A 24,635-nucleotide genomic window follows, 5' to 3' on the forward strand; every position below is an offset into this window, starting at 1 on the left:
AGATTAAATATTTGTCTATAGTTAGGGTTTTGTCTAACGAAGGCATATAAAGTCATATTAAAATAAAGAATAATTCTTATAAGCATCTCATTTTTATCTTCTTTTGCGAGAATCATACATATACATCTGTATATGTATGATTCTCGCAAAAGAAGATAAAAATGAGATGCTTATAAGAATTATTCTTTATTTTAATATATGTATGATTCTCGCAAAAGAAGATAAAAATGAGATGCTTATAAGAATTATTCTTTATTTTAATATGACTTTATATGCCTTCGTTAGACAAAACCCTAACTATAGACAAATATTTAATCTGGGTTATCTAACAGATTAAATTAATAATCATATTTATCAAATATTAGTTGACATAAACTATTTATTAATCACAGAAAGATGAATACATACCCCGAGATCTGGAGGCTGAAGATAACAATAGCTTCATACAAAGGCAAAGCTTATATACACATTTTAAGCCAATGAAATCAAAGCATACCATAAATGAAAATGCTATCTTTGTATATTTTAACTTCCTTAAAAGACTTTATAATTTTGGCTGACATATAGAAAATACTATTTTAACTTGTTCATGCGCAGTGTATTAGAGTGTTAATAATACTATGTGTCTAGCTAGCTGTATAGGTGTTTTGATTGACAACAGCAACTGAATGTAAATGTCACAGTTTTAAATACATTGTCTTTAAAACACTATTTAACCCATTACTAACTAAACTGACTAATCCTATCTAAGTTAATTTAATTTATAACTCTTCCATATTCTATATCTTAATTTATATCTAAATGTTTTATCTATGAATAACATATTTAATGTGTAATTCTTCTTTGAAATTGTATATTTTTCTAATCATGATTTTATAATTTATTCTAATCATGATTTTATAACTCCACACTCCACACCTCCATTTTTTCGGGCTTCTCTGTTCAGATCGGAGTTTGCCGGGGCGAGTATGGAGATTGCAGTTTCCTCTGCCTGCAGTTGTTTTTCAAGTTGATTTTGGCTGTTCTGGTAACATGGAGGTGATCTTTGCTCTGGGTGTGTCTGGTTTTCTGTGCTAGTGGGATAGCAATTTCTGGAGGTGTAACACCTCAGCAGAGCTGAGTGTTTTAGGTGTTTATTTATTAGGTATGTTTTTTACTTTCTTAACATAAATAAACCTAATTTGTTTTTGTTTTTTAGGCATTTAAATTTTTGTTAATTGCTAGGAACTGATACCCAATTATGGACACTAATGCTGAAGTTGATTCTTTTGAAAAACGCTTATTGTGTTTGGAGCCTAAGAAAATTCCTCCTGTACAGTTTTGCTCTTCCTGTCTAAATAAAACTTTAATGTTTAAAGATAAGATGTCTCTCCCTGAGCCTCCTGCCTCTCAGGATAGTGTTATCCTAGCAACACCTCAGCTCTCCCCTCAAGCTCCCCAAGCTTTACATGCAGTGCCCTGCAGTTCCTCTCTACAACCTCCTGGGAGTGTTTCTTTACCTGGGGATTTCGCTGCGCAGATTACTTCTGCTGTTTCCACAGCTTTATCAGCTTTTCCAAAGGTTACTGGTAAGCGTAAGAGGAAATCTAAACATATTAATGTTAGTAAGGCTGACTCTGCTAAGGCTGCGTTAGTCAGTTTGTCTCAGTTATCTGATGTGGATGATTCTTCAGTGACTTCTGAGGGAGAATTGTCAGATTCAGATACTTTAGTTACCAATTCTGCAGATTCAGAGGAGATTCATTTCAGATTTAAGATAAAACAACTTCAAGCACTTTTAAAGGAGGTTCTTGCTACTTTGGAAGAATCTGATGCATCTGTTGTGGAGAATCCAAAGAGGTCTAGTAAGCTTAATATGGTATATGATGTACCCTCATCTGTGAAAGTGTTTCCAGCTCCAGACCATATGGCAGATATCATAACTCAGGAATGGGATAAACCAGGGATTCCTTTTTCCCTGTCCCCTGTTTTTAAAAAGATGATTCCTTTTGCTGATTCTATTCTTGACTCGTGATGCATGGTGCCCAAGGTAGGTGGAGCTATCTTTACTCTGGCTAAGAGAACTACTATTTCTATTGAAGATATTTGTTCTTTCAAGGATCCCATGGAAGCTTGTGGCTTTTTTGAAGAAGATGTACATTCATCAGGGATTACAGTGGCAACCTGTTGCTAGTATTGCTACAGTTGCGGGGGCAGCATCTTATTGGTGCAATGACTTATCTAATCTTATCCTAGATGAGACTACTATAGAGGATATCCAAGACAGGATCAAAGCTCTCAAGCTAGCCAATACCTTTATTTGTTATGCCAACATGCAAGTTCTTAGGCTGGGTGCTAAGATTTCTGGTTTTACTGTTTTGGGCCATAGATATAGTATCCCACTGATGTTTTCATTTTTAATAAAGATTTAGTTAAGCTCTCTTCCTGGTTTTCCCAATTTATATGGAGCAGTAAGAAAGCTTGTTTATCTCTGGATCGACTTATGCAAAATGACACCGCTGCGGGTTTCGCTCTTCCAAACTTGTGGTTTTATAACTTAGCTGCTATGCTCAAAATAGCTATCGATTGGCTTGCAGAGACTAATATAGTCTCTACTTGCGAGCTAGAATCACATTTTATAGCTCCATGGTCATTGAAATCAATTTTGCATTGTCCCCTTCAGAGTCTTCCGGCTAATATTAAGCCTATCATCTCATTTAAAAATATTATCCACACCTGGCAAAAATTTTGTTCCTTGTTGTGAATTGACTTTACATACTCAGAATTTTATCCATCTAAGTCCTCAGCATTTAATATGTAAGAGTGTGGGTGGCGCTTCAGGGCCTACTGTGTGATAGTTATATTGCAAATAATAAATGATGCGCCACCCACACTCTTACATATTAGATATTCTTTTTAAGTCCTCAGCATGTCCGCGTTGTTCTAGCAGGGATGCTGATTTGGCGCATATGTTTTGGCTGTGTCCTAAAATCAAACAGCTGTGGCAAAAAGTTCTATATTGGTTCAATAAAACACATCTTACGTCGCTTACTTTATCACTAGAGGAGATAATATTTTTAGTACTTAGATCCAGGGCTAATCCCTTGAGAACTACATTAAACACAGTAATAATGACAGTTAGATATTTCATTTAAAAAAATTGGAAAGCCAATCATGCTCCGAGCCTCTCCCAACTTTTGAAGGGGATTCAATCTCAAATTGTGTATGAATCATTTCACTTGTTCCGTGCAAATGAGAAAAGAATAGGGCGGTTTTTGGAACGATGGCTCCAACTATTAAATCTTTTCCAAAACTGTTACAAAAGCAATTATTATTTCCCTTTTTTTCCTCTATAAGCTTTGCAGAATTAGTTCTATTGGGCGTGTTTCCTGGGACGTGGATTATAAACAACAGAGAAATATATCAGTAGTTATTTAATTTAATATAGAATAGCGTTACTCATTTGTCAATGAGCAATGTGCTTGTTGATGGGCTAAGGGGGGAGGTTGGAGAGGAGACCACAAGTTAGTTTTTTTTACTGTAAGGTCTGGATTTTGTCAGATACCCCGTCTGTAAGGGTTATTCACTCAGATATGATTACTGTAACTATACAAAAAAAATATTTTTATTTATTTTTTATTTTTTGTTCTTTTTTCCTTTTCCTTTTTTTTTTTTTAGCATGAAAGACTCCAGAAATGTGATGATGGATAATAATGATATGCCTGTTTAGTTTCAATGTTTAAATTGAATGCATTTACAAAGCAATTGTTTTACTTCTTTGTGATTCTATAATTATTTTTGCTTTGCAAGGCGTTGATTCTGTATTTTTGATAACATTGTTGGTGCAAAAATAAAGATTTAAAAAAAAATAATAAAAGACAGGATCAAAGCTCTCAAGCTAGCCAATACCTTTATTTGTTATGCCAACATGCAAGTTCTTAGGCTGGGTGCTAAGATTTCTGGTTTAACTGCTTTGGGCCATAGATATAGTATCCCGCTGATCCCTGAGAGTGATAGTTCCAGTTCCTCTAGAGTAACAGGGTCTAGGATTCTATTCAAATCTATTTGTAGTTCCCAAAAAGGAGGGCACTTTTCATCCTATTTTGGACCTAAAGTGTCTCAACCAATTCCTCAGGGTTCCGTCCTTCAAGATGGAGACCATTCGTTCTATTCTTCCCTTGATTAAAGAGGGTCAGTTCATGATGACCATAGATCTGAAGGACGCGTATCTTCATGTTCCCATTCACAGGTATCATTACCAGTATCTAAGGTTTGCCTTCCAGGACAAACATTTCAAGTTTGTTGCCCTTCCTTTTGGCCTTGATACAGCTCACAGAATTTTTACAAAGGTTCTGGGGCCTCTTCTGGCAAAGGTGAGGTCCCAGGGTATTGTTGTGGCACCTTATCTAGATGACATCCTAGTTCAAGTGCAATCTCACCGAGATGTTGTTGTCTATTCTACGTTCCTACAGGTGGAAAGTGAATCTGGGAAAGAGTTCCCTTGTACCAGATTTTGGGAACAATCATAGATTCCCTGTTCATGAAGATTTTTCTGATGGACGTCAGAAAATCCAAATTTCATGTTTCTTGCCTCTCTCTCCAGTCTGCTATTCGTCTATCTGTTGCTCAATGCATGGAGGTGATTAGACTGATGGTTGCCTCCTTGGACATCATTCCTTTTGCTTGGTTCCATCTGAGACCTCTGCAATAATGCATGCTCAGTCAATGGAACGGGGACCACTCAGATCTCTCGTAGAAGATACATTTGGATTCCCCAACAAGAGTCTCTCTCTCATGGTGGATTTTGCAGGACCATCTGTCTCAGGGGGACATGCTTCCTGAGGACTTCCTGGGTGATTGTGACCATGGACGCCAGCCTGTTGGACTGGGGAGCGGTTTGGGGATTCTTAAAAGCACAGGGTCTGTGGACTCCGGAGGAGTCATCTCTTCCAATAAACATCTTGGAGTTGAGTGAAATTTTCTATGCTTTAATCGCTTGGCCTCAACTAGCTTTGGTCTGGTTTATCAGATTCCAGTCGGACAACATCACCTCAGTGGCTTGCATTAACCACCAGGGAGGAACCTGGGAGTTGCTTAGCCATGAAGGAGGTGACTCGAATTCTCCAGTGGGCAGAGTCTCACGATTGCCATCTCTCTGCCATCCACATCCCAGGGGTGGACAACGGAGAGGTGGATTTTCTGAGCAGGCAGACCTTTCATCCTGGAGAGTGGGCTCTCTACCCAGAGGTTTTCACAATGATAACTCTCAGGTGGGGGGGTTCCAGAGTTGGATCTGATGGCGTCTCGTCAAAATGCCAAGCTTTCAAAGTATGGTTCAAGTTCAAGAGATCCTCAAGCCATTCTTGTAAATGCTCTAGCGGTTCCTTGGAGTTCAATCTAGCATACCTGTTTCCTCCATTTGCGTTGCTTCAAGGAGTAATTGCTTGCATCAAACTGGAACGAGCTTCTGTGAGTCTATTAGCTCCTGCATGGCCTCGCAGGATCTGGTTCACGGATCTGGTGACAATGTAATCTCTTCCGCCGTGGAGGTTACCTTTCAGAAAGGACCTTCTACTTCAGGGTCCCTTTCTTCATCCTAGTTTCTCTGAAGCTGACTGCTTGGATATTGAGCGTCTAAGCTTTTCTGAAAAAGTCATAGATACTATGCTTCAGGCTTGTAAACCGGTTACTCGCAGAATTTACCATAGGGTATGGTGTAAATACCTTCATTGGTGGGATTCAAAGGGTTTTTTTTGGAACAAAGTAATTGTTCCTCAAATTTTGGCTTTTCTTCAGGAGGGCCTGGAGAAGGGTTTGTCAATCAGTACATTGAAAGGTCAGATTTCTGCACTGTCTATTCTTCTGCATAAACGTCTGGCGGTTCTGCCAGATGTTCATTCTTTTTTTCAGGCCTTGGTCAGAATCAGGCCTGTGTTTAAATCTGTTGCTCCCCCTTCGAGCCTTAACCTTGTTCTTAGAGTTTTGCAGCAGGCTCAATTTGAGCCGATGCATTCTGTTAATATTAAATTAATATCTTGGAAGGTTTTGTTTCTTCTTGCTATTTCTTCTGCTCACAGAGTTTCCGAACTTTTGGCTCTGCAGTATGATTCCCCTTACCTTATTTTTCATGCTGATAAGGCGGTCCTTTGTACTAAGCTTGGGTTTCTCCCTAAGGTAGTGTTGGATCACAATATTAATCAGGAAATTGTTGTTCCCTCTTTTTGTCCTAACCCTTCTTTACAGAAGGGACGTCTTTTGCATAACTTGGATGTTGTGCGTGCTATTAAATTTTATCTTCAAGCAACTAAGGATTTTCTGCAGTCTTCGGCCCTGTTTGTTGTTTTCTCTGGTAAACGTAGGGGTCAGAAGGCCACTTCTACTTCTCTTTCTCTCTGGTTGAGAAGTGTTATCCGTTTAGCTTATGAGACAGCAAGACAGCAGCATCCTGAGAGAATTATGGCTCATTCCACTAGAGCTGTTTCATCTTCATTGGCTTTCAAAAATGAAGCTTCTGTGGAGCAAATCTGCAAGGCGACCACTTGGTCCTCCATACATACTTTTTCCAAATTCTATAAATGTGATACTTTTGCCTCAGTTGAGGCTTCTTTTGGGAGAAAAGTTCTTCAAGTGGTGGTGCCTTCTGTTTAGGTCCGCCTGTCTTGTTCTCCCTCCCTTTCATTCTGTGTCCTGTAGCTTGGGTATTCGTTCCCACTAGTAATTGAGAATATTTTGTGGACTCTTCATGCTATAGGAAAGAAAACAAAATTTATGCTTACCTGATAAATTTCTTTCTTTCCGGGCATGGAGAGTCCACGACCCGCCCTTATTCAAATTAAGATGGCAGATTTTTTGTATAGTCCTCAGGCACCTCTATACCCTTGTGTTATCTTCTTTGTCCGTTTCCCTTCGGCCGAATGAGTGGGGGTTATGGGTAAGGGAAGTGATACTTAAAGGGACAGTTTATTCAAAATTTTTCTCCCCTTTAATTTGTTTCCAATGATTCACTTTACCTGCTGGAGTGTATTAAATTGTTTACAAGTATTTCCATTACCCTTATATAGGCATTAGAAATAGTTTATTTAGCCTGTGGTATCCCCACCTATTCTGAAAGCTTTTGGCCTCCAGGCCAAGCAGTGTTAACACAGCCAGTAGAAGAAATTACACTCCCAGTGCAATATAGCAGAGATAGGGTAATAAAATGTTAATTTTCCATTGTTCTCTCCAAGTATTGGTGATTGGTTTATGGACAGATATAAGATAAAGAAGCAGGCATATTTATACAATGTGATAAAGTATTGAAATCTGATTATACCTACAAGCTCAACCCATTTTATTAGGTTGTGGCTTCGAAACACAAAATCAGCTAATTCATATACACAAATAAGCCTTAAAAAGGCAAATCTCATACATTTTATACTCTGCAGCTCGTAAAAAAAGTAATTGGAAACACATTAAGGGAAAAACAATTTTATAGTATACTGTACCTTTAACAGCTCTGCTGGGGTGCTCTTTGCCTCCTCTTCCTGGCCAGGAGTGAATATCCCACTAGTAATTAGAATGTTATGTGGACTCTCCATGCCCGGAAATAAATACAGTTATCACGTAAGCATACATTTTTTTTTCTTTAAGTAAATAAATAAAGCATTGATATTGAAACATGAGAAGTTAGAAAAGATAAATTAGGTCTAACATTTAATAATGATAAATAGTAGTAGAGTCTATTCCAATCCATTGGAAGAAACATGCAAACTTTCTTGCATTTTTGCTTTGGTGGGTTTCAAACTGACAGAGGATTTAAATAATTTCCATTCTTAAAGGACCATAATAGTAAAAAAATAACATGCTCTAATTTGTTAGTGCCTGTAATTGTCAATTCTATCACCCCTACACTAGGGTCGATAGTCTTAAAATGATATACTCTAATGAATTAAAACATGTACTTTTTTGACTATTATAGTTCTGAAATGACAATATTTTGCTTGATTTGATCACAATTATCTGCTCTTTTGTTAAATGCAATAATACATATTTTCTCTCGAGCCCGAGTTCTTTCTTAACGCCTGTAGGGATAGTGCAACTTCAGAGATCTGGTTAACTGTTACTCAAATAAAAAATTGCACAAAATGCATCTACATTACATTTAAAGTAATTAAAAGTACACTTACACTCATAATAACACCATCTAAAAAAATATTCAAAAAAACTATTGCACAATGAGTTATAAGAGCTCAAAGATATGAGGTTTCAGGTGGTAGCAAAAAAAAAAGTCAGGCAAAGGGCTTTAACATAGAGATACATATACAGTACATGTCTAAAGATGTATGTGTATTTATATATACATGTTTATATGTGTTTTACATATGTGTTTATGTATTAATATGTGTATGTATGCATTTACTGACATATATACACATGTAAACACATATATACACATGTAAACACATAAATACATATGTACACAAATAAAGGCATACCTATATATATCCTTTGTAGTCAAGTAGACAAAAACATGAAAAGCATATTTATGCAATATTCATATTTAATAAAGTATTATACTGTATATTTACTGTAAATATTTCACCCTAATGTTCTCACATAGCAGAATATGTTCTATGTATTTATAAATAGGTATTCCAATCTATATTTATATATATATCTATACCAATATGTAATCATATACATATGAGCATCAATAAATATATATTAGCAAAAATAAAAACATCAAATATATGTAGAAATATGTATTTATGAATAAATAGAACATATTCTGTAATGTGAAGAATATTGGAATGTGAAAAATTCATATTTTCATGTCGGGTAAGCATACTTGAGAATCTGCGACCCGGTTTGCGCGGGAGAAGGGTGTTAGTTGTTTTTTTTTTCTCTCTTTTTTTACTCTTTTGACTTCCATGGCTGATACGTTAACACATCTGCGATACTCTAACTTTGACTTTTTACGTACATCAGGTTAGCGCACAAGCAAAAACGTTTTACTTTCAACTTGCAATACGGGTGCTACCTGATGCGTGCAAAAAACTTACTTCTAGCGGAGTTTGTGCGTGAGCGAGAATGTCAAATGCTGTTCCAATTGTAATTTGGCCCTTTATATTACAATCTCAAATTTTTCTTGAGACTATTCAAACCTTTTAAAAAAACAGTGTATCATGTGGTTTTACCGTGGTTCAAACTGCTTTAATTTTGTTAACAGTGTCATATTGTTTTTGGAATTATCAAATTTGACAGCCTTGACCTCTTGAAAACCCTTTTAACTTGTTTCTAGCTGCATTTGTTGGCTATTTGTACAACTTTTCTTCCAATGCTACATTTTTCTGCAGTTCATATTTTAATAAACACAAACATTTACTGGATTTAAAAAAATATATTTTTTGTTCAAATCACACTTTGAATATTCTGATACCTGTATTTTAGTTGTGTACAAGTTTCCTGATTTTACTTATTAAAGCAATTAAGTGGTCATTTTTTTAAAAAAAGTTATTTTTGAACTTACTTAAAAAGCATGACTTGGAAATTTGACCCAGGTTGTCTGGGTTTAATCACTGTTCTCAAGCTTGGTTCCTTATTTTTCCGGATACAGGTAAGGTGATCCCAGAGGGATCTTGTGGCAGATTTTTATAACCTCTGGGCACGAGTGCTAATTGTTAAGCTTCATGGCATTACATCATTTAAACCCTAGGCTTCCTTCTTGCACGGGATGACTCTGTATTCATCTAGAGAAACACTATGGTTTAGATTACAAGTGGAGAGCAAAATTATTAGCGCTAATGAGCACTAACAGCACTCAAAATAAATCAATAGCACCCCTATTCTTGTGCTGGTATTACAAGTTGAAAGTAAAATGTTAGTGTGAAAGCCTCTGGTGTGCTTACATCTTAAGGTCAGACAGCACAGCCACTGACTCCCTTTCTCCGTAGACTTCTAGATGTATATATATATTATAAAAAAGAGAAAATATTCCCCCAGGAAAGGCTGGAGGGCTCAAGATCACCCTCTCCGGCACCTGAGTATAAAGTCCAAAATTATTTATCCACAGACACATACAGATAAATCACAGCTGTACTGTACAATATGGTGTAATTCATCTAAATCATAAAATAAAATTGTAAGTATTATTTAAACCACTTAAAGGGACAGTCTACAATATAATTTGTATTGTTTTAAAAGGTAGATTATCCCTTTATTACCCATTTCCCAAGTTTTGCATAGATAAAAAAGTTTTTCCTCTGTGATTACCTTGTATCTAAGCATCTTCTGATAGCCCCCTGAACACATGACTTATATATTATCTATTGACTTGCATTTAGTACTGTGTTGTGCTAAATCTTAAATAACTCCCCGGACGTGAACATAATGTTATCTATATTGCCCACATGAACTAGCAGTCTCCTGTTGTGAAAAGCTAATAAAAAATCATGTGATAAGAGGCTGTCTTTAGAGGCTTAGAAACAGGAAGAAATTTAGGCCTAGATTACGAGTTTGCGTTAGAGGCTATGCGGTGCTAACAAGCAGTTTTTTCTCACCGCTTACTTACCTGCAGCGCTGGTATTACAAGTTTTCAGAAACCCAGCGTTAAAAGACAAGAAGTGAGCGTTGAGCAAAATTTTGCTCATTACCGCACTCCAATACCAGCGCTGCTTAAGTCAGCGGTGAGCTGGCCGTACGTGCTCGTGCACAATTTCCCTATAGGAATCAACGGGGAGAGCCAGCTGAGAAAAAGTCTGCAAAAAAGCAGCGTAAAACTCAGTAACGCAGCCCCATTGATTCCTATGGGTAAATAAAATTTATGTCTACACCTAACACCCTAACATGAACCCCGAGTCTAAACACCCCTAATTTTACACTTATTAACCCCTAATCAGCTGCCCCCGACATTGCCGACACCTACATTATACTTATTAACCCCCAATCTGCAGCTCCAGACACTGCCACCACCTACATTATATGTATTAAACCCTAATCTGCTGACCCAACATCGCCGATACCTACATACTATTTATTAACCCCTAATATGCCGCCCCAACGTTGCCGCCACTATAACAAACATATTAACCCTTAAACTGCCGCACTCCCGCCTCGCAAACATTAGTTAAATATTATTAACCTCTAATCTGCCTCCCCCAACGTCGCCTCCACTATACTAAATGTATTAACCCCTAAATCTAAGTCTAACCCTAACACCCCCTAGCTTAAATATAATTTAAATAAGTCTAAATAAAATTACTATCATTAACTAAATTATTCCTATTTAAAACTAAATACTTACCTATAAAATAAACCCTAAGCTAGCTACAATATAACTAATAGTTACATTGTAGCTATCTTAGGATTTATTTTTATTTTACAGGCAAGTTTGTATTTATTTTAACTAGGTAGAATAGTTATTAAATAGCTATTAACTATTTAATAACTACCTAGCTAAAAAAATACAAAAGTACCTGTAAAATAAAACCTAACCTACTGACTGTTCCAATCAGCCAATAGAATGCAAGCTCAATCCTATTGGCTGATTGCATCAGCCAATAGGATTTTTTCTACCTTAATTCTGATTGGCTGATAAAATTCTATCAGCCAATTGGAATCTAAGGGACGCCATCTTGGATGACGTCACTTAATGGTACCTTCATTCATCTTTAGTCGTCGGATGTAGAGGATGCTCCGTGTCGGATGCCTTGAAGATGGACCCGCTCCAGATGGATGAAGATAGAAGATGCTGTCTGGATAAAGACTTCTGCCCATCTGGAGGACCACTTCGCCTGGCTAGGATGAAGACTTTTACCAACTTCATTGAGGACTTTGGCAGGCTTGGATGAAGACTTCTCCCAGTAAGTCGATTTTCAGGGGGTTAGTGTTAGGTTTTTTTAAGGGTGTATTGGGTGGGTTTTATTTTTAGGTTAGGGACTTTGGGCCTGCAAAAGAGCTAACTGCCTTTTTAAGGGCAATGCCCATCCAAATACCCTTTTCAGGGCAATGGGGAGCTTAGGTTTTTTTTTTAGATAGTATTTTATTTGGGGGGTTGGCTGTGTGGGTGGTGGGTTTACTGTTGGGGGGTTGTTGTTTTTTTTTTTTTACAGGTAAAAGAGCTGATTACTTTGGGGCAATGCCCAGCAAAAGTCCCTTTTAAGGGCTATTGATAGTTTAGTTTAGGCTAGGGTTTTTTTATTTTGTGGTGGGGGGGCTTTTTTATTTTGATAGGGCTATTAGATTAGGTGTAAGTAGTTAAAATATCTTGTAATTTGTTTATTATTTTCTGTAATTTAGTGTTTGTTTGTTTTTGTACTTTAGCTAATTTAATTTAATTGATTAATTGATTTAATTGTTGTTAATTTAGTTAATTTATTTAATTGTAGTGTAGTGTTAGGTGTTAGTGTAACTTAGGTTAGGTTTTATTTTACAGGTACTTTTGTATTTATTTTAGCTAGGTAGTTATTAAATAGTTAATAACTATTTAGTAACTATTCTACCTAGTTAAAATAAATACAAACTTGCCTGTAAAATAAAAATAAACCCTAAGATAGCTACAATGTAACTATTAGTTATATTGTAGCTAGCTTAGGCTTTATTTTATAGGTATTTAATTTTAAATAGGAATAATTTAGTTAATGATAGTAATATTTAGTTAGATTTATTTAAATTATATTTAAGTTAGGGGGTGTTAGGGTTAGGGTTAGACTTAGGTTTAGGGGTTAATAACTTTAATATAGTGGCGACGACGTTGGGGGCAGCAGATTAGGGGTTAATAAATGTAGGTAGGTGGCGGCGATGTTAGGGACGGCAGATTAGGGGTTAATAATATTTAACTAATGTTTGCGAGGCGGGAGTGTGGCGGTTTAGTGGTTAATATGTTTATTATAGTGGCGGCAACGTTGGGGGTGGCAGATTAGGGGCTAATAAGTGTAGGTAGGTTGCTGCGACATTGGGGCGGAAGATTAGGGGTTAATAAATATAATGTAGATGTCGACGATCCTGGGGGCAGCAGATTAGGGGTTCATAAATATAATGTAGGTGGCGGTGGTGTCCGGAGCGGCAGATTAGGGGTTAAAATTTTTATTCTAGTTTTTGCAATGTGGGAGGCCTCGGTTTAGGGGCTAATAGGTAGTTTATGGGTGTTAGTGTACTTTTCAGCACTTTAGTTATGAGTTTTATGTTACAGCGTTGTACCATAAATCTCTTAACTACTGACTTTTAAATGCGTTAGGATTCTTGGAGGTAGAGGGTGTACCGCTCACTTTTTGGCCTCCCAGGACAGACTCGTAATATCAGCGCTATGGAAGTCCCATAGACTTTACGAAGTTTCCGTAAGTTGTTTTGCGGTAAGACCGAAGAAGTGTGCGGTGACCCTAAACCTTCAAGACTCGTAATACCAGCGGGTGCAAAAAAGCAGCGTTAGGACCTCTTAACACTGCTTTTTTACCCTAACTCACAACTCATAATCTAGCCGTTTAGAGTTTTAAATGTTATAAAGTATCTTAATAGTTGGTTGTGCAAAGCTGGGGAATAGGTAGTAAAGGCATTGTCTATCTTTTTAAACAATAACAATTTTAGTGTAGACTGTCTATGGGAATCTTTTTTTTTTAATATCATTAATCTTTCACTCATGAGCACTGCAGCTCTGCCAGCTATGGTACATATCTGCATAATGAGTTAGTCTATATTTTATATATAAATATAATTTTTTTTGGTGTTGGATATTTAATATATATATATATATTCAAATGTAGAAATGACTGCAGCACTCCAGTTGTATTTTAATACTTTTAATTACAAGCAGTGAACATAAAGGCGACGTTTCGGGCTTGTGCCCTTTCTCAAGCCTAATGATTAGTACATAATCCAAACCAACCTTTTAGTGCATATGGTGAACAACAGGTGCAACAAATCACAAATTACAATTACCTTAGTTTAGTTTTTAAAGAGACAGTGATTCAATACTGCAATCATTGATTCTAACATTTTTTTTTCAAATATTTATAATAATTAAGTGACATGTGTAGTAATAGTAACCCAATATTTTATGGGTGTACAAAGTGACAAAGGTGACTTCTTTACTCATGAATTATGTGTTAATTATTTGTTAGTGCATATTAATAAAATACATTTTACTTTTAAAACATTAGGAAATTACTTTCTTAAATAAAGAAAAAAACTAACAAATAAAATCTAATCCTTCAAGACATTTTCCTATGCTGATGGATATAATAAGGGGAAAAAATACAAAAGCTAAAGCTGTTCATGGCTAGATTTGGGACAAATATCATAATCTAATATAAGGACAATATTCATGTTTAATTGCCAATTATAATACCATAGGTTCAATTCAGCAAGATTCCTTTTCATGTTGTCCATTAGTTCTCATGTAAATCTTTATCTAAATTTTTGGAGAAAAAAGTTTACAATTATTAATCACAATTTACTGATTTAAAGGAACATAAACAAGTTATAATATTTGTTCAATCCCTTAGGGTGAATACTTTCTAGTTTGTTAATCCATATAATCTCTCTTTGTTGTAATTTCCTAATTCTACCCTGTCCTCTTCTCTGTATAGGGACATGTTCCAGAATCTGGAACCTCAATTGATTAACGTTATGATTTTTTTCTTTGAAGTGTGCTGAGACTGGGAGGTCAGTGATGCCCTTACATATGGTATATTTATGTTGAGTAAGTCTGTCTTTCATTTTTTGAGTAGTCTCCCCAATGTATATAAGACCACAGGGACATTTTAAAAAATATATAAAATACTCTGATTGACATGTGTATAATCCGCTAATATTATACCTTTTTCCTGTTTGTGGGTGAACAACTTCACTTCCTCTTATTACACTGCTACAGTGTGAACAATTATAGCAAGGAAAAGTACCTTTCCTGCTGGATGTTAACATTTTTAATTTACTACTCCCTATGTCAGTTTTTACCAGATAATCCTATAGATTTCTTGGTCTTTTGTAGGATAACAGTGGAAAAGACTGAATTTATTTTATTTCTTGATAATTACTCTTCAAGATGTGCCAATGTTTTTTTTAACTATCCCTGATATCTGTTTACTGTTGACATTATATGTACTAACAAAAGGAATTCTATCACTTTGTACATTTTTGATTTTTTCTGTAATAATTGATTTCATGGAATCAAATTGACCTTTTTTAGTTCATTCTCCAAAACTTTCTTAGGATAGCCTCTTTGAACAAATTTTTGACCCATTTCTAGTAATCTTTTTTGACAAGATTCTTGATCCCTGACTATACGTTTCACTCTGGTATACTGAGATTTAGGTAAAGATTTAATAATATTCTCTGTGTGACAGCTTTCATAAGACAAAAAGTATTTTTATCTGTTTTTTTAACAAAAAGATCAGTTTTAAATATATCATTCTCAATATATACTGTCACATCTAGAAAATCAATACTTTTAGTACCATATTGCATAGTAAATTCTATGTTAGCAGAATTAGAATTGATCTGTGTAAGAAATACATTAAGGGTATCCATATTCCCCAACCATATCATAAAGACATCGTCTATATAGCGTCACCATATATATATAATAAATAAGAAAGGCACTCTCCGTATAATTAGTACAATAGCTTTACTAAGATGAACGTTTTCGGGGTCGCCCCCGTCCTCAGACCTTACAAAACAAGTGACATAGTGAACTATTTAAGTGTTTACCTGGTTGCGATCCTGCCAGAGCCTGCGGCATCCTCATAGCGCAACTGTGCATGCGCAAGAGTGTGTACAGAGGCCCTGGAGGTTCAAAAGAGTCACCAAGTCAAACGAAAAAATAAAAACAACAGTTATTACATAAATTTAAAAGCACAAAGCACATAGCAACTATAGTGGTTACTGATAGACAAAAATTGTTAATGGTGTAGTGTACATTTAAATGATGTAGTGTAAAATGAGATATCTAGCAACATAAGTAGAGAGTGGCTGCGTACAGCGGAAATATCTGGACCTCACATAACACTCTTAATAGGGGCAGCACAATCACTCAATATGCAATCATAAAGCAACCCTAATTGTTATAAGACAAACTAACTCAATCCACAAACAGTTAGTATCACTGTTGCGATATCTGGCTAATGTTGCTAAGCCACCATAATCAATAATACTCATACATGAATTAAATGCCAGTAAAATCACACCGATAACAACATATTCTCAGGCCATAATATATCGCATATATGACGTAGAATATGGTCCGGTCCATAACTACTGTTGCTAAGCAACCCAAACATGTTCACAAACACCAATCGGGAGTTCCAAATCAGCATGGACCTAATAACACTAACCATACACCTTGCACGCTGCCAACATGGCACTCCAATTCCTATAGGCTCCCCATAGATACTATATTATCCAGATCAATGTAACATGTCACTAGACTTAAACCCAAAACTAAGTAAGCATGTTCCCTCCCTGTCAGTACAACACGATGTACCTATTTATGGACAGTGAATCATGTCCACTGTATACAGGCAATGAGTTTTTTAGGCAATGAGTATTTACAATAAGTTTTTTACAGTTAACAGCAAAATCGTGAAACAACAAGATATCAAGAAACTTATATTCAAAAACTTATATTCAAAAAATCAAAAAGGTTTAACCTATTGCTCTATATTATATCACTATATAATATGTTTCATCACATAACTCGCCACTGAAAAAATATACTAACAGGGATTAAATAACCCACAAACTTTTACTAATATCCATAAACTGGAAAAAAATGATCAAAATCCTTTAAAATTATATCACAATCATATCCAATCTTGGATGATATAAACCTGTTGGTATCATCACTGTATCAAAAATGCATACCCGAAACAATCAAAGGTATAAGCCTCATCCAATAGAGCAATATATTGTAGTCAAATTCATAGATATATGATGTACTGTACAATATACCATCATTATATCTACATAGGCCAAAAGACCAGATGTTATATAATCAATCTCACATTCAAATTCAATCAATCTGGTCTTTATATTTATGATTATTTGACAATGCTGTAGAAATTTTATATTTAAAACCATGCAGAAATGTTTCCTCCTCAATACACAAATTATATATATATATATATATATATATATATATATATATATATATATATATATATTTATTACATTCCAGTTTACTGCCCCTTTATGCAAGGACCTTCCAGATACAAGGAGGCATTTTATCTAAGATTTTTACATCTGCATAACATGTTATACTCTCAGACTAAGATTGCTCAGTGTTTGAAATGAGACAGGTTAACTTAAAACAGTTCAGTTTACACTACAGCTGACTTAATTTTGAAATGCATACCAACAAGCTTAAATCCTGCATTTAAGCAGATGTAATGGTATGAGTACCACAGCTTATGGTTCCACCAAGACCATATAGAGTACAGCATTTTCAAAATCCACGAGTACAGCTGAAAGATGAGAACATTTGTACACTCTATTTGAAGTGGTGCTCTTGGTTGGGGAAAATTGGGAAAATATCAAACAAACATATGTCAACCTTTTAAAAGTACTTTTCTTCATCTAGCCATCTACCCAGATCATTAATGTACAATTTTGAATTCACAGAATTATTTTTGTTTGCACATTTACAAATATGATTCTTTAAAAAGTGATCTCTTAATTTCTGCATTTTTTTTTATCATGCATGTCACACACTGTTGATTTAGGGGATGCAAGGTGCATAAATGTTTCCTCCTGTGAGTGTTTCTGTGGGTGTCTGTGTTTATGTCTTTTTGCTTCGGTTTGTGTCTCTATGAGTGTGTATGTCTTTGTGCATTTTCTGTGGACGTCTGTGAGGGTGTGTGCATATGTCTTTGAGCTTTTTCTATGGGTGTCTCTGAGGGTGGGCGTGTGTTTGTCTTTGTGTCTTTTCTCTGGATGCCTCTGTGAGGGTGGGTGCGTATGTCTGTGTTTTCTGTGGATGTCTCTGTGAGGGTGTGTGTATGTATGTCTGTGTTTTCTGTGGATGTCTCTGTGAGGGTGTGTATTTTCTGTGGGTGTCTCTGTGAGGGTGTGTGTATGTATGTCTTTCTGTGTTTTATGTGGTTGTCTCTCGGTGTGTGTATGTCTTTGTGTGTTTTCTGTGGGTGTCTGTGTGTGTGTGTCTTTGTGTCTGTCTCTGCTGGTATTTCCTTGGGTGTATGTGCAAGTTTGAGTTTGTGTGTGTCCATTGTCTGTTCCTTTTTAGGACATTTTGATCTTACTACTGATTATTCACATCTTTCTACAGACTTTGAGACTAATGAGACCTTTCCTGAAGTCACCAATCTACCATTTAACCTTTAAATTATTGTTTAGGCAGTTCAGGGCCCTTCCTTTCAGCCACTTTATGCTGTTGTCATCATTTAGTTGGCATCTTCCTTTACAAAAAGATAATCAGAACTCCATAATTTGTTTTCTAATTCTCCTTTTTTTTACAAAACTGTAGTTTACCTCATTACTTGTCAGGTCAATGTAAACAAGTACTGAGTGTCTGTTTGGGTGTCTGTGTCTGAGTTTCTTTGCGTGCCTGCTAGAGTATCTATATGTGAATCCTTTTGTGTGAGTGTGTGTGTTTCAGTGTATGTTACTACCTTTACAGCATTTCCAAGTTTAAATAGACACTTAAGAATAAAGTGCATATACGTTTTAGTCACTTGATCAAAAATTGCACATGTCAAAGGAGGGGGGGGGGCTGATCAAGGGTTAAGTCAGGGGCCCCAAAATTTCTAGTGGCGGCCCTGTATATATATATATATATATATATATATATATATATATATATATATTATGTATAAAGATGGATGGATAGATAGATAGAGTATTATACTTTATTTTAATATGTTTTACTTGTCTATTGTTTAAACTTTACTTCAAGTCTCAAGTGAAACTTGTTTTAAGTGCCATTATATTGAGTGCATATAGTCCACCAGCACTTTATGGGTATAAAACAATATCTTTTATTGAAGGATAGAGTTTAAAACAAGATATTGGAATTATATTGAGTGCAACATGTAACTTTTAACTTGTAATCTAGGCCCGCAAAATTTGTTGTGGCTTGGGTCAACATCATGCCACACTCCACACACCTTTTCTCCAACCTGTGTTGTTTTTGGTCATGTTTAGTTGTTTGTTTTGTACATATGTTTCTCCCAGATTTGTAAAGTAGCTCCCTATTTAAACCTGCTCATCCCTGTATTATGTGTTAAGCTGCATGCTTCTGTTCCTGAATAAGCTTGTTCCAACATTTGGCTTTAGCTTGTCTGTTGATCCTGAACCTATGCTGCCCTGACTCCTGGCTTGTTTTTTGACTTTGTATTTGTGCTTCTAACTTTGACAGATTGCTTTACTTTGGACTTTGAACCTATGCTGCCTGACTCCTGGCTTGCCTTTTGACTTTGTACCTGTGCTTTTTGCTTTGACTTCTTGCTTTTCTTATGGCTTTAAAACTGTGCTACCTGCTCTGACTCTTGGTGAATCTTTTGACCTTGAACCTGTGGTGCCTACCCTGTCTCCCGGGTTATCTTCTGACTTTAAACCTGTGCTGCCTGCCCTGACTCCGGGCTTGCCTTTTGACTTTGAATCTGTGCTGCTTGCTTTAACTTCTTACTTGTCTTCTGACTATGAACCTGTACTGAATGCTTTGACTTCTTGCTTGTATTCTGACTTTGGACATGTGCTTCCTACCCTGACTCCTAGCTTGTCTTCTGTCTTTGAACATGTTCTGTCTATCCTGACACCTGGCATATCTTCTGACTCTGAACCTGTGCTGTCTACCCTGACTCCTGGCTTGTCTTCTAAATTTGAACCTGTACTGTTTACCCTGACTTCTGGGTTGTCTTCTGACTTTAAACCTGTACTAATTGCTTTGACTTTTTGCTTGTCTTCTGACTTTGAACCTGTACTGTCTGTCCTGACTCCTGGAGTTTTTTTTTTATTGAACCTGTCCTATCTATCCTGACACATGGTTTATCTTCTGACTTTGAACCTTTGGTGTTTATCCTGCCTCCTGGCTCGTCTTCTTACGTTGAACCTGTTCTGCATGCTCTAACCTTTTGCTTATCTGACACTGAGTATCAATTTTGTACTTTACTTCTATTTGGCTCCCTCAAGTAAATATACTTATCAGTCAGGCATTGACTTAAGCAGTTTTTTTTTTTTACCATCGGTCGGAACCCATTACTAGGTTGCAACACCATGTTTACTGGGTCATGACTTGTGTGTATGTTTTTGGAGAATTTGTGTGTTGTAGTAGAGTGTGTGGTGTGTGTGTTATATGAGAGTGTGTGATGTGTGTTGTATGAGAGTGTTTGGCTTGTTTGTGTGTGAGATGTATGAGAGTGTGCATGTGTTTTGTATGGGAGTGTGTGTGTTCTATGAGAGTGTGTGTATTGTGTGAGAGTGTGTGGTGTGTGTGTGTTGTATGAGAGTGTGTGTTATTATATTTTACAGTCTAGTTTCTCAACCTATGGTATGAGTACCCCTGGGGGTACTTGAGGCATTGGCAGGGGGTACTACAGGGATTGGCCTTTATTATTATTTTTCCAAATGTGTTTCTCATTTCTACCCTTGAGCACTCCTAACAGGGCAGAGTGTAAGTATTTCCTTGCCTAGGTTGATCCAATGCTCAATCGTTGATTCGCCTAAAATAGCTAAAACCTTAGATTCTGACTTGTTAGGGACATATGAGGGCTGGTGTTGAGGTTCACTGATATGAACAGAGAAAGTGTATTACTGTGACCAAGTGTCATAGAGACAAGTGTCAGATAAATGTGCCACTGTGAAATAGGTAAAGTGCATCACACTGAAGTGTGCCGCAATATAACAAGACAGATGAACTGTGTATGAAATGGTTATTAAAAATAGACATGCAGGAAATAGTTTATTTGCCTCTTTTTTAATATAAGAAGCACGGTAATTACATATGATTATTAATATCAATGGATTATATATCTGTGTTTTATGTGTTGATTATTCTCAGTTGTAATATTGCCAAATGTTAAATTCTGGAAAACATAAAACCAATGGGGCCTATCTATCAAGTTTCAAATGAAGCTTGATGCCCGTGTTTCTGGTGAGCCTGCAGGCTGGCCAGAAACAGCAGTTATGAAGCAGCGGTTACAAAGACCGCTGCTCCATAACCTGTCCGCCTGCTCAGAGCAGGCGGACAGACATCACCGGAAATCAACCTGATCGAGTACGATCGGGTTGATTGACACCCCCCCTGATGGCGGCTCATTGGCCACGAGTCAGAAGGGGGCGGCGTTGCACCAGCAGCTCTTGTGAGCTGCTGGTGCAATGCTGAATACGGTGAACGTATTGCTCGCCATATTCAGCGAGGTCTAGCGAACCTGATCCACAATGTCGGATCAGGTCTGCCAGACCTTGATAAATAGAGGCCAATATCTTATTCTTATATATTTACTTCATTAATATATATGATACAAGCTGGTGAGGTTAAGTGATACATGTTTTCCATTTTGCTCATATAAAAGACTAATAATATTTGTGCTACAGTTAGGGTACATAGAAAATAAACATATGCCTACAGGGGTTCTTGCTACCAAAAGGTTGAGAAGCATTGCTTTACAACACTTTCAAGTTTTACTACAATCAGGAATAAAATATGCTCACATTTTAGTCACAAAAATTGCAGCTATTTTGTTGCATATTACCTCAGAAATGTTTAGACCAAGCATAAAACTAGGGTCATGAAGGTATGTGGTATAATTGCACTGTGTCTTGGGAAAAAAAGTTTGAAGAACCCTGGACTAAAGTAACGATTACTATTACAGCAAAAATTGTTTAGCCTCTAGTGATTGCTTATGAGTGATATACGGAAATGTTGGAACCAACATACTAACGTGAGAAGTGGGCACTGCAAAATGTTGACAATCATATTTCATCATCTTAGTTTCCACATCTGACAGCAAAGTTTTAACTCTCAAGTGCACTGAAAGAGCAGCACTGGGAATCACTCAAGTTCCCCCATCTGGAAGCTGTATACAGGAATTATAAAGCATTATCACTTTATGGTAATTACATCACCACAGTATAACTGCCTCTGTCATCTTTGTGTGGTTCTGAAGTAAAAGTGTTTGTTCATCAGGACTTCCTATTGACATTGAGAGTTAACCCTTCTCTGTGAAACACAATATTGAAAAAGAGATGTCAACCTTTCAAAAGGCAACATTATGCAGTCCTTATTTCCTATGTTGACATTTCTCTGTTGACATTTCTTTAGTAAAACCTTCTTATCGTAGTTCTTAGGGAACTTCATCAGCTACCGATAAGCCAAATTCAAAAAAGACAGTTTTGTTTGACTTTAGTGTTATTTTACTGTAATCTGCAAGTGATATTGCAGCCTGAAAGTCACAAACCAATATTTCCCCTAAAGAGCAAAAACTCTCTGTTTATGGTATCTTATCCCATGTTATATTTATATACTTTGAGGAAACAGGAGTATAGTAACATACAATGCAAATAAAGTTCATATTGGGCAGGTTCCTAATTTTATTTTTTTTCCTCCCTGTATGCAGGTTCACTGGGACATTACCTTTTCTATCCATTAATTTTCATCTTTGCAAAATGTGTAATTAAACATCAAGCATTAGATGGTTGAATTTGTTCCAATATGTTTCCCAGTGTTCAAACTAGGTGTGGTAATCATGCTTTGCATCTCTTGTATTGCAGTTTATAATTGTGACTGTGATGATATACAGAGAGAAATTACCATAAATGTATGTTTCCCAACGTTCTCATAAATACTTTGTGACACTGTGATTGTTTAAATATATATACTTAGTTAGCCAGATTACGAGTTTTGCGTTATGGCTAGCTCACTAATAACTTGTATGTTATTTTCACCATTCACCTTTAATAGCGCTGCTATTACAGGTTTGCAAATACCCGGCTAGTGCGGGCGATATGGTTGTGTTGAGCTCCATACCTCACCCAAATAGAAGCAGTGTTTTGACGTGCTCGTGGATGAAGACTTCTGTTTGCTTCGAGGAAGACTTCTGCCGTCTGGATGAGGATGGATGTCCGGTCTTCAAAAACTGTAAGTGGATCGTCGGGGGTTAGTGTTAGGTTTTTTTAAGGGTTTTTTAGGTGGGTTTTATTTTTAGGTTAGGATTTTGGGCAATGTAAAAGAGCTAAATGCCCTTTTAAGGGCAATGCCCATCCAAATGCCCTTTTCAGGGCAATGGGGAGCTTAGGTTTATTTAGATAGGGTTTTATTTGGGGGGTTTGGTTGTGTGGGTGGTGGGTTTTACTGTTGGGGGTTTGTTTGTATTTTTTTTTACAGGTAAAAGAGCTGATTTCTTTGGGGCAATGCCCTTCAACAAGCCCTTTTAAGGGCAGTTTAGTGTAGGCTAGGGTTTATTTTATTTTGGGGGGCTTTTTATATTTTGATAGGGCTATTAGATTAGGAGTAATTCATTTTTATTTTTTATCATTTCTTTTTTTATTTTGTGTAATTTAGTGTTTATTTTTTTGTAATTTAGATAATAGTATTTTGTTAATTTAATTTATTTAATTTATTGTAATGTTAGGTGTTAGTGTAACTCAGGTTAGGTTTTATTTTACAGGTAAATTTGTATTTATTTTAACTAGGTAGTTATTAAATAGTTAATAACTATTTACTAACTAGTCTACCTAGTTAAAATAAATACAAACTTAGCTGTGAAATAAAAATAAAACCTAAGATAGCTACAATATAACTATTTTTTTTATTATAGTGGCGACGATGTTGGGGAGCGGCGGAATAGGGGTTAATACATTTTTTAAGTGGTGGAGATGTCTGGAGTGGCAGATTAGGGGTTAATAATTTTATTTTAGTGTTTGCGATGCAGGAGGGCCTAAGTTTAGGGGTTAATAGGTAGTTTATGGGTGTTAGTGTATTTTTTAACACTTTAGTTATGAGTTTTATGCTACAGCTTTGTAGCGTAAAACTCATAACTACTGACTTTAGATGGTGGTACGGATCTTGTCATTTTAGGCTGTACAACTCACTTTTTGGCCTCCCAGGCAAACTCGTAATACCGGCGCTATGGAAGTCCCATTAAAAAAGACTTTTTTAAAGTGCGGTACTGACGTTGCATGACGGCCAAAAAAGTGTGCGGTACAGCTATTCTGACAAGACTTAATAATAGCAGCGGTAGGGAAAAAGCATCGTTATGGCCCATAACAATGCTTTTTCACTCATAATGCCGAACTCGTAATCTGGCTGAGTGTAATTTAACTCTGAAACATCTGGGTTTTCCAGTTCCTGTTAGGGCCAGATGTTCACCAAAAAAACACTGGACGCCTGTTAGGTGAAAGGAACTAGTGATAGGTGGGGGTTACAAAATGGTCCTTCCTCAAATCTCTAACTTAGGTCGCACCCTTGACCGCACAATACATATTTTTTACAACTAAGCAGTGATTTTATCCTTTTAGATTTCAGTAACACCCATATCAATGATTTACCTTTTTTGATTGCCAGTATCACACATACAGGTAACACACTCTCAGCAGAGCTATAACACACCCCATGACTGCCAGTAATATAAGACAAGGATTTGTTTCTACATCCTTGGCTACTAGTAACAAACACCTAGATTATGAGTTTTGCCCTATACCGGGTGCATAATAACGCAAATAAATGAGTGGTA

This window comes from Bombina bombina, chromosome 5, assembly GCF_027579735.1.
Source record: "Bombina bombina isolate aBomBom1 chromosome 5, aBomBom1.pri, whole genome shotgun sequence".
Lineage (NCBI taxonomy): Eukaryota > Metazoa > Chordata > Amphibia > Anura > Bombinatoridae > Bombina > Bombina bombina.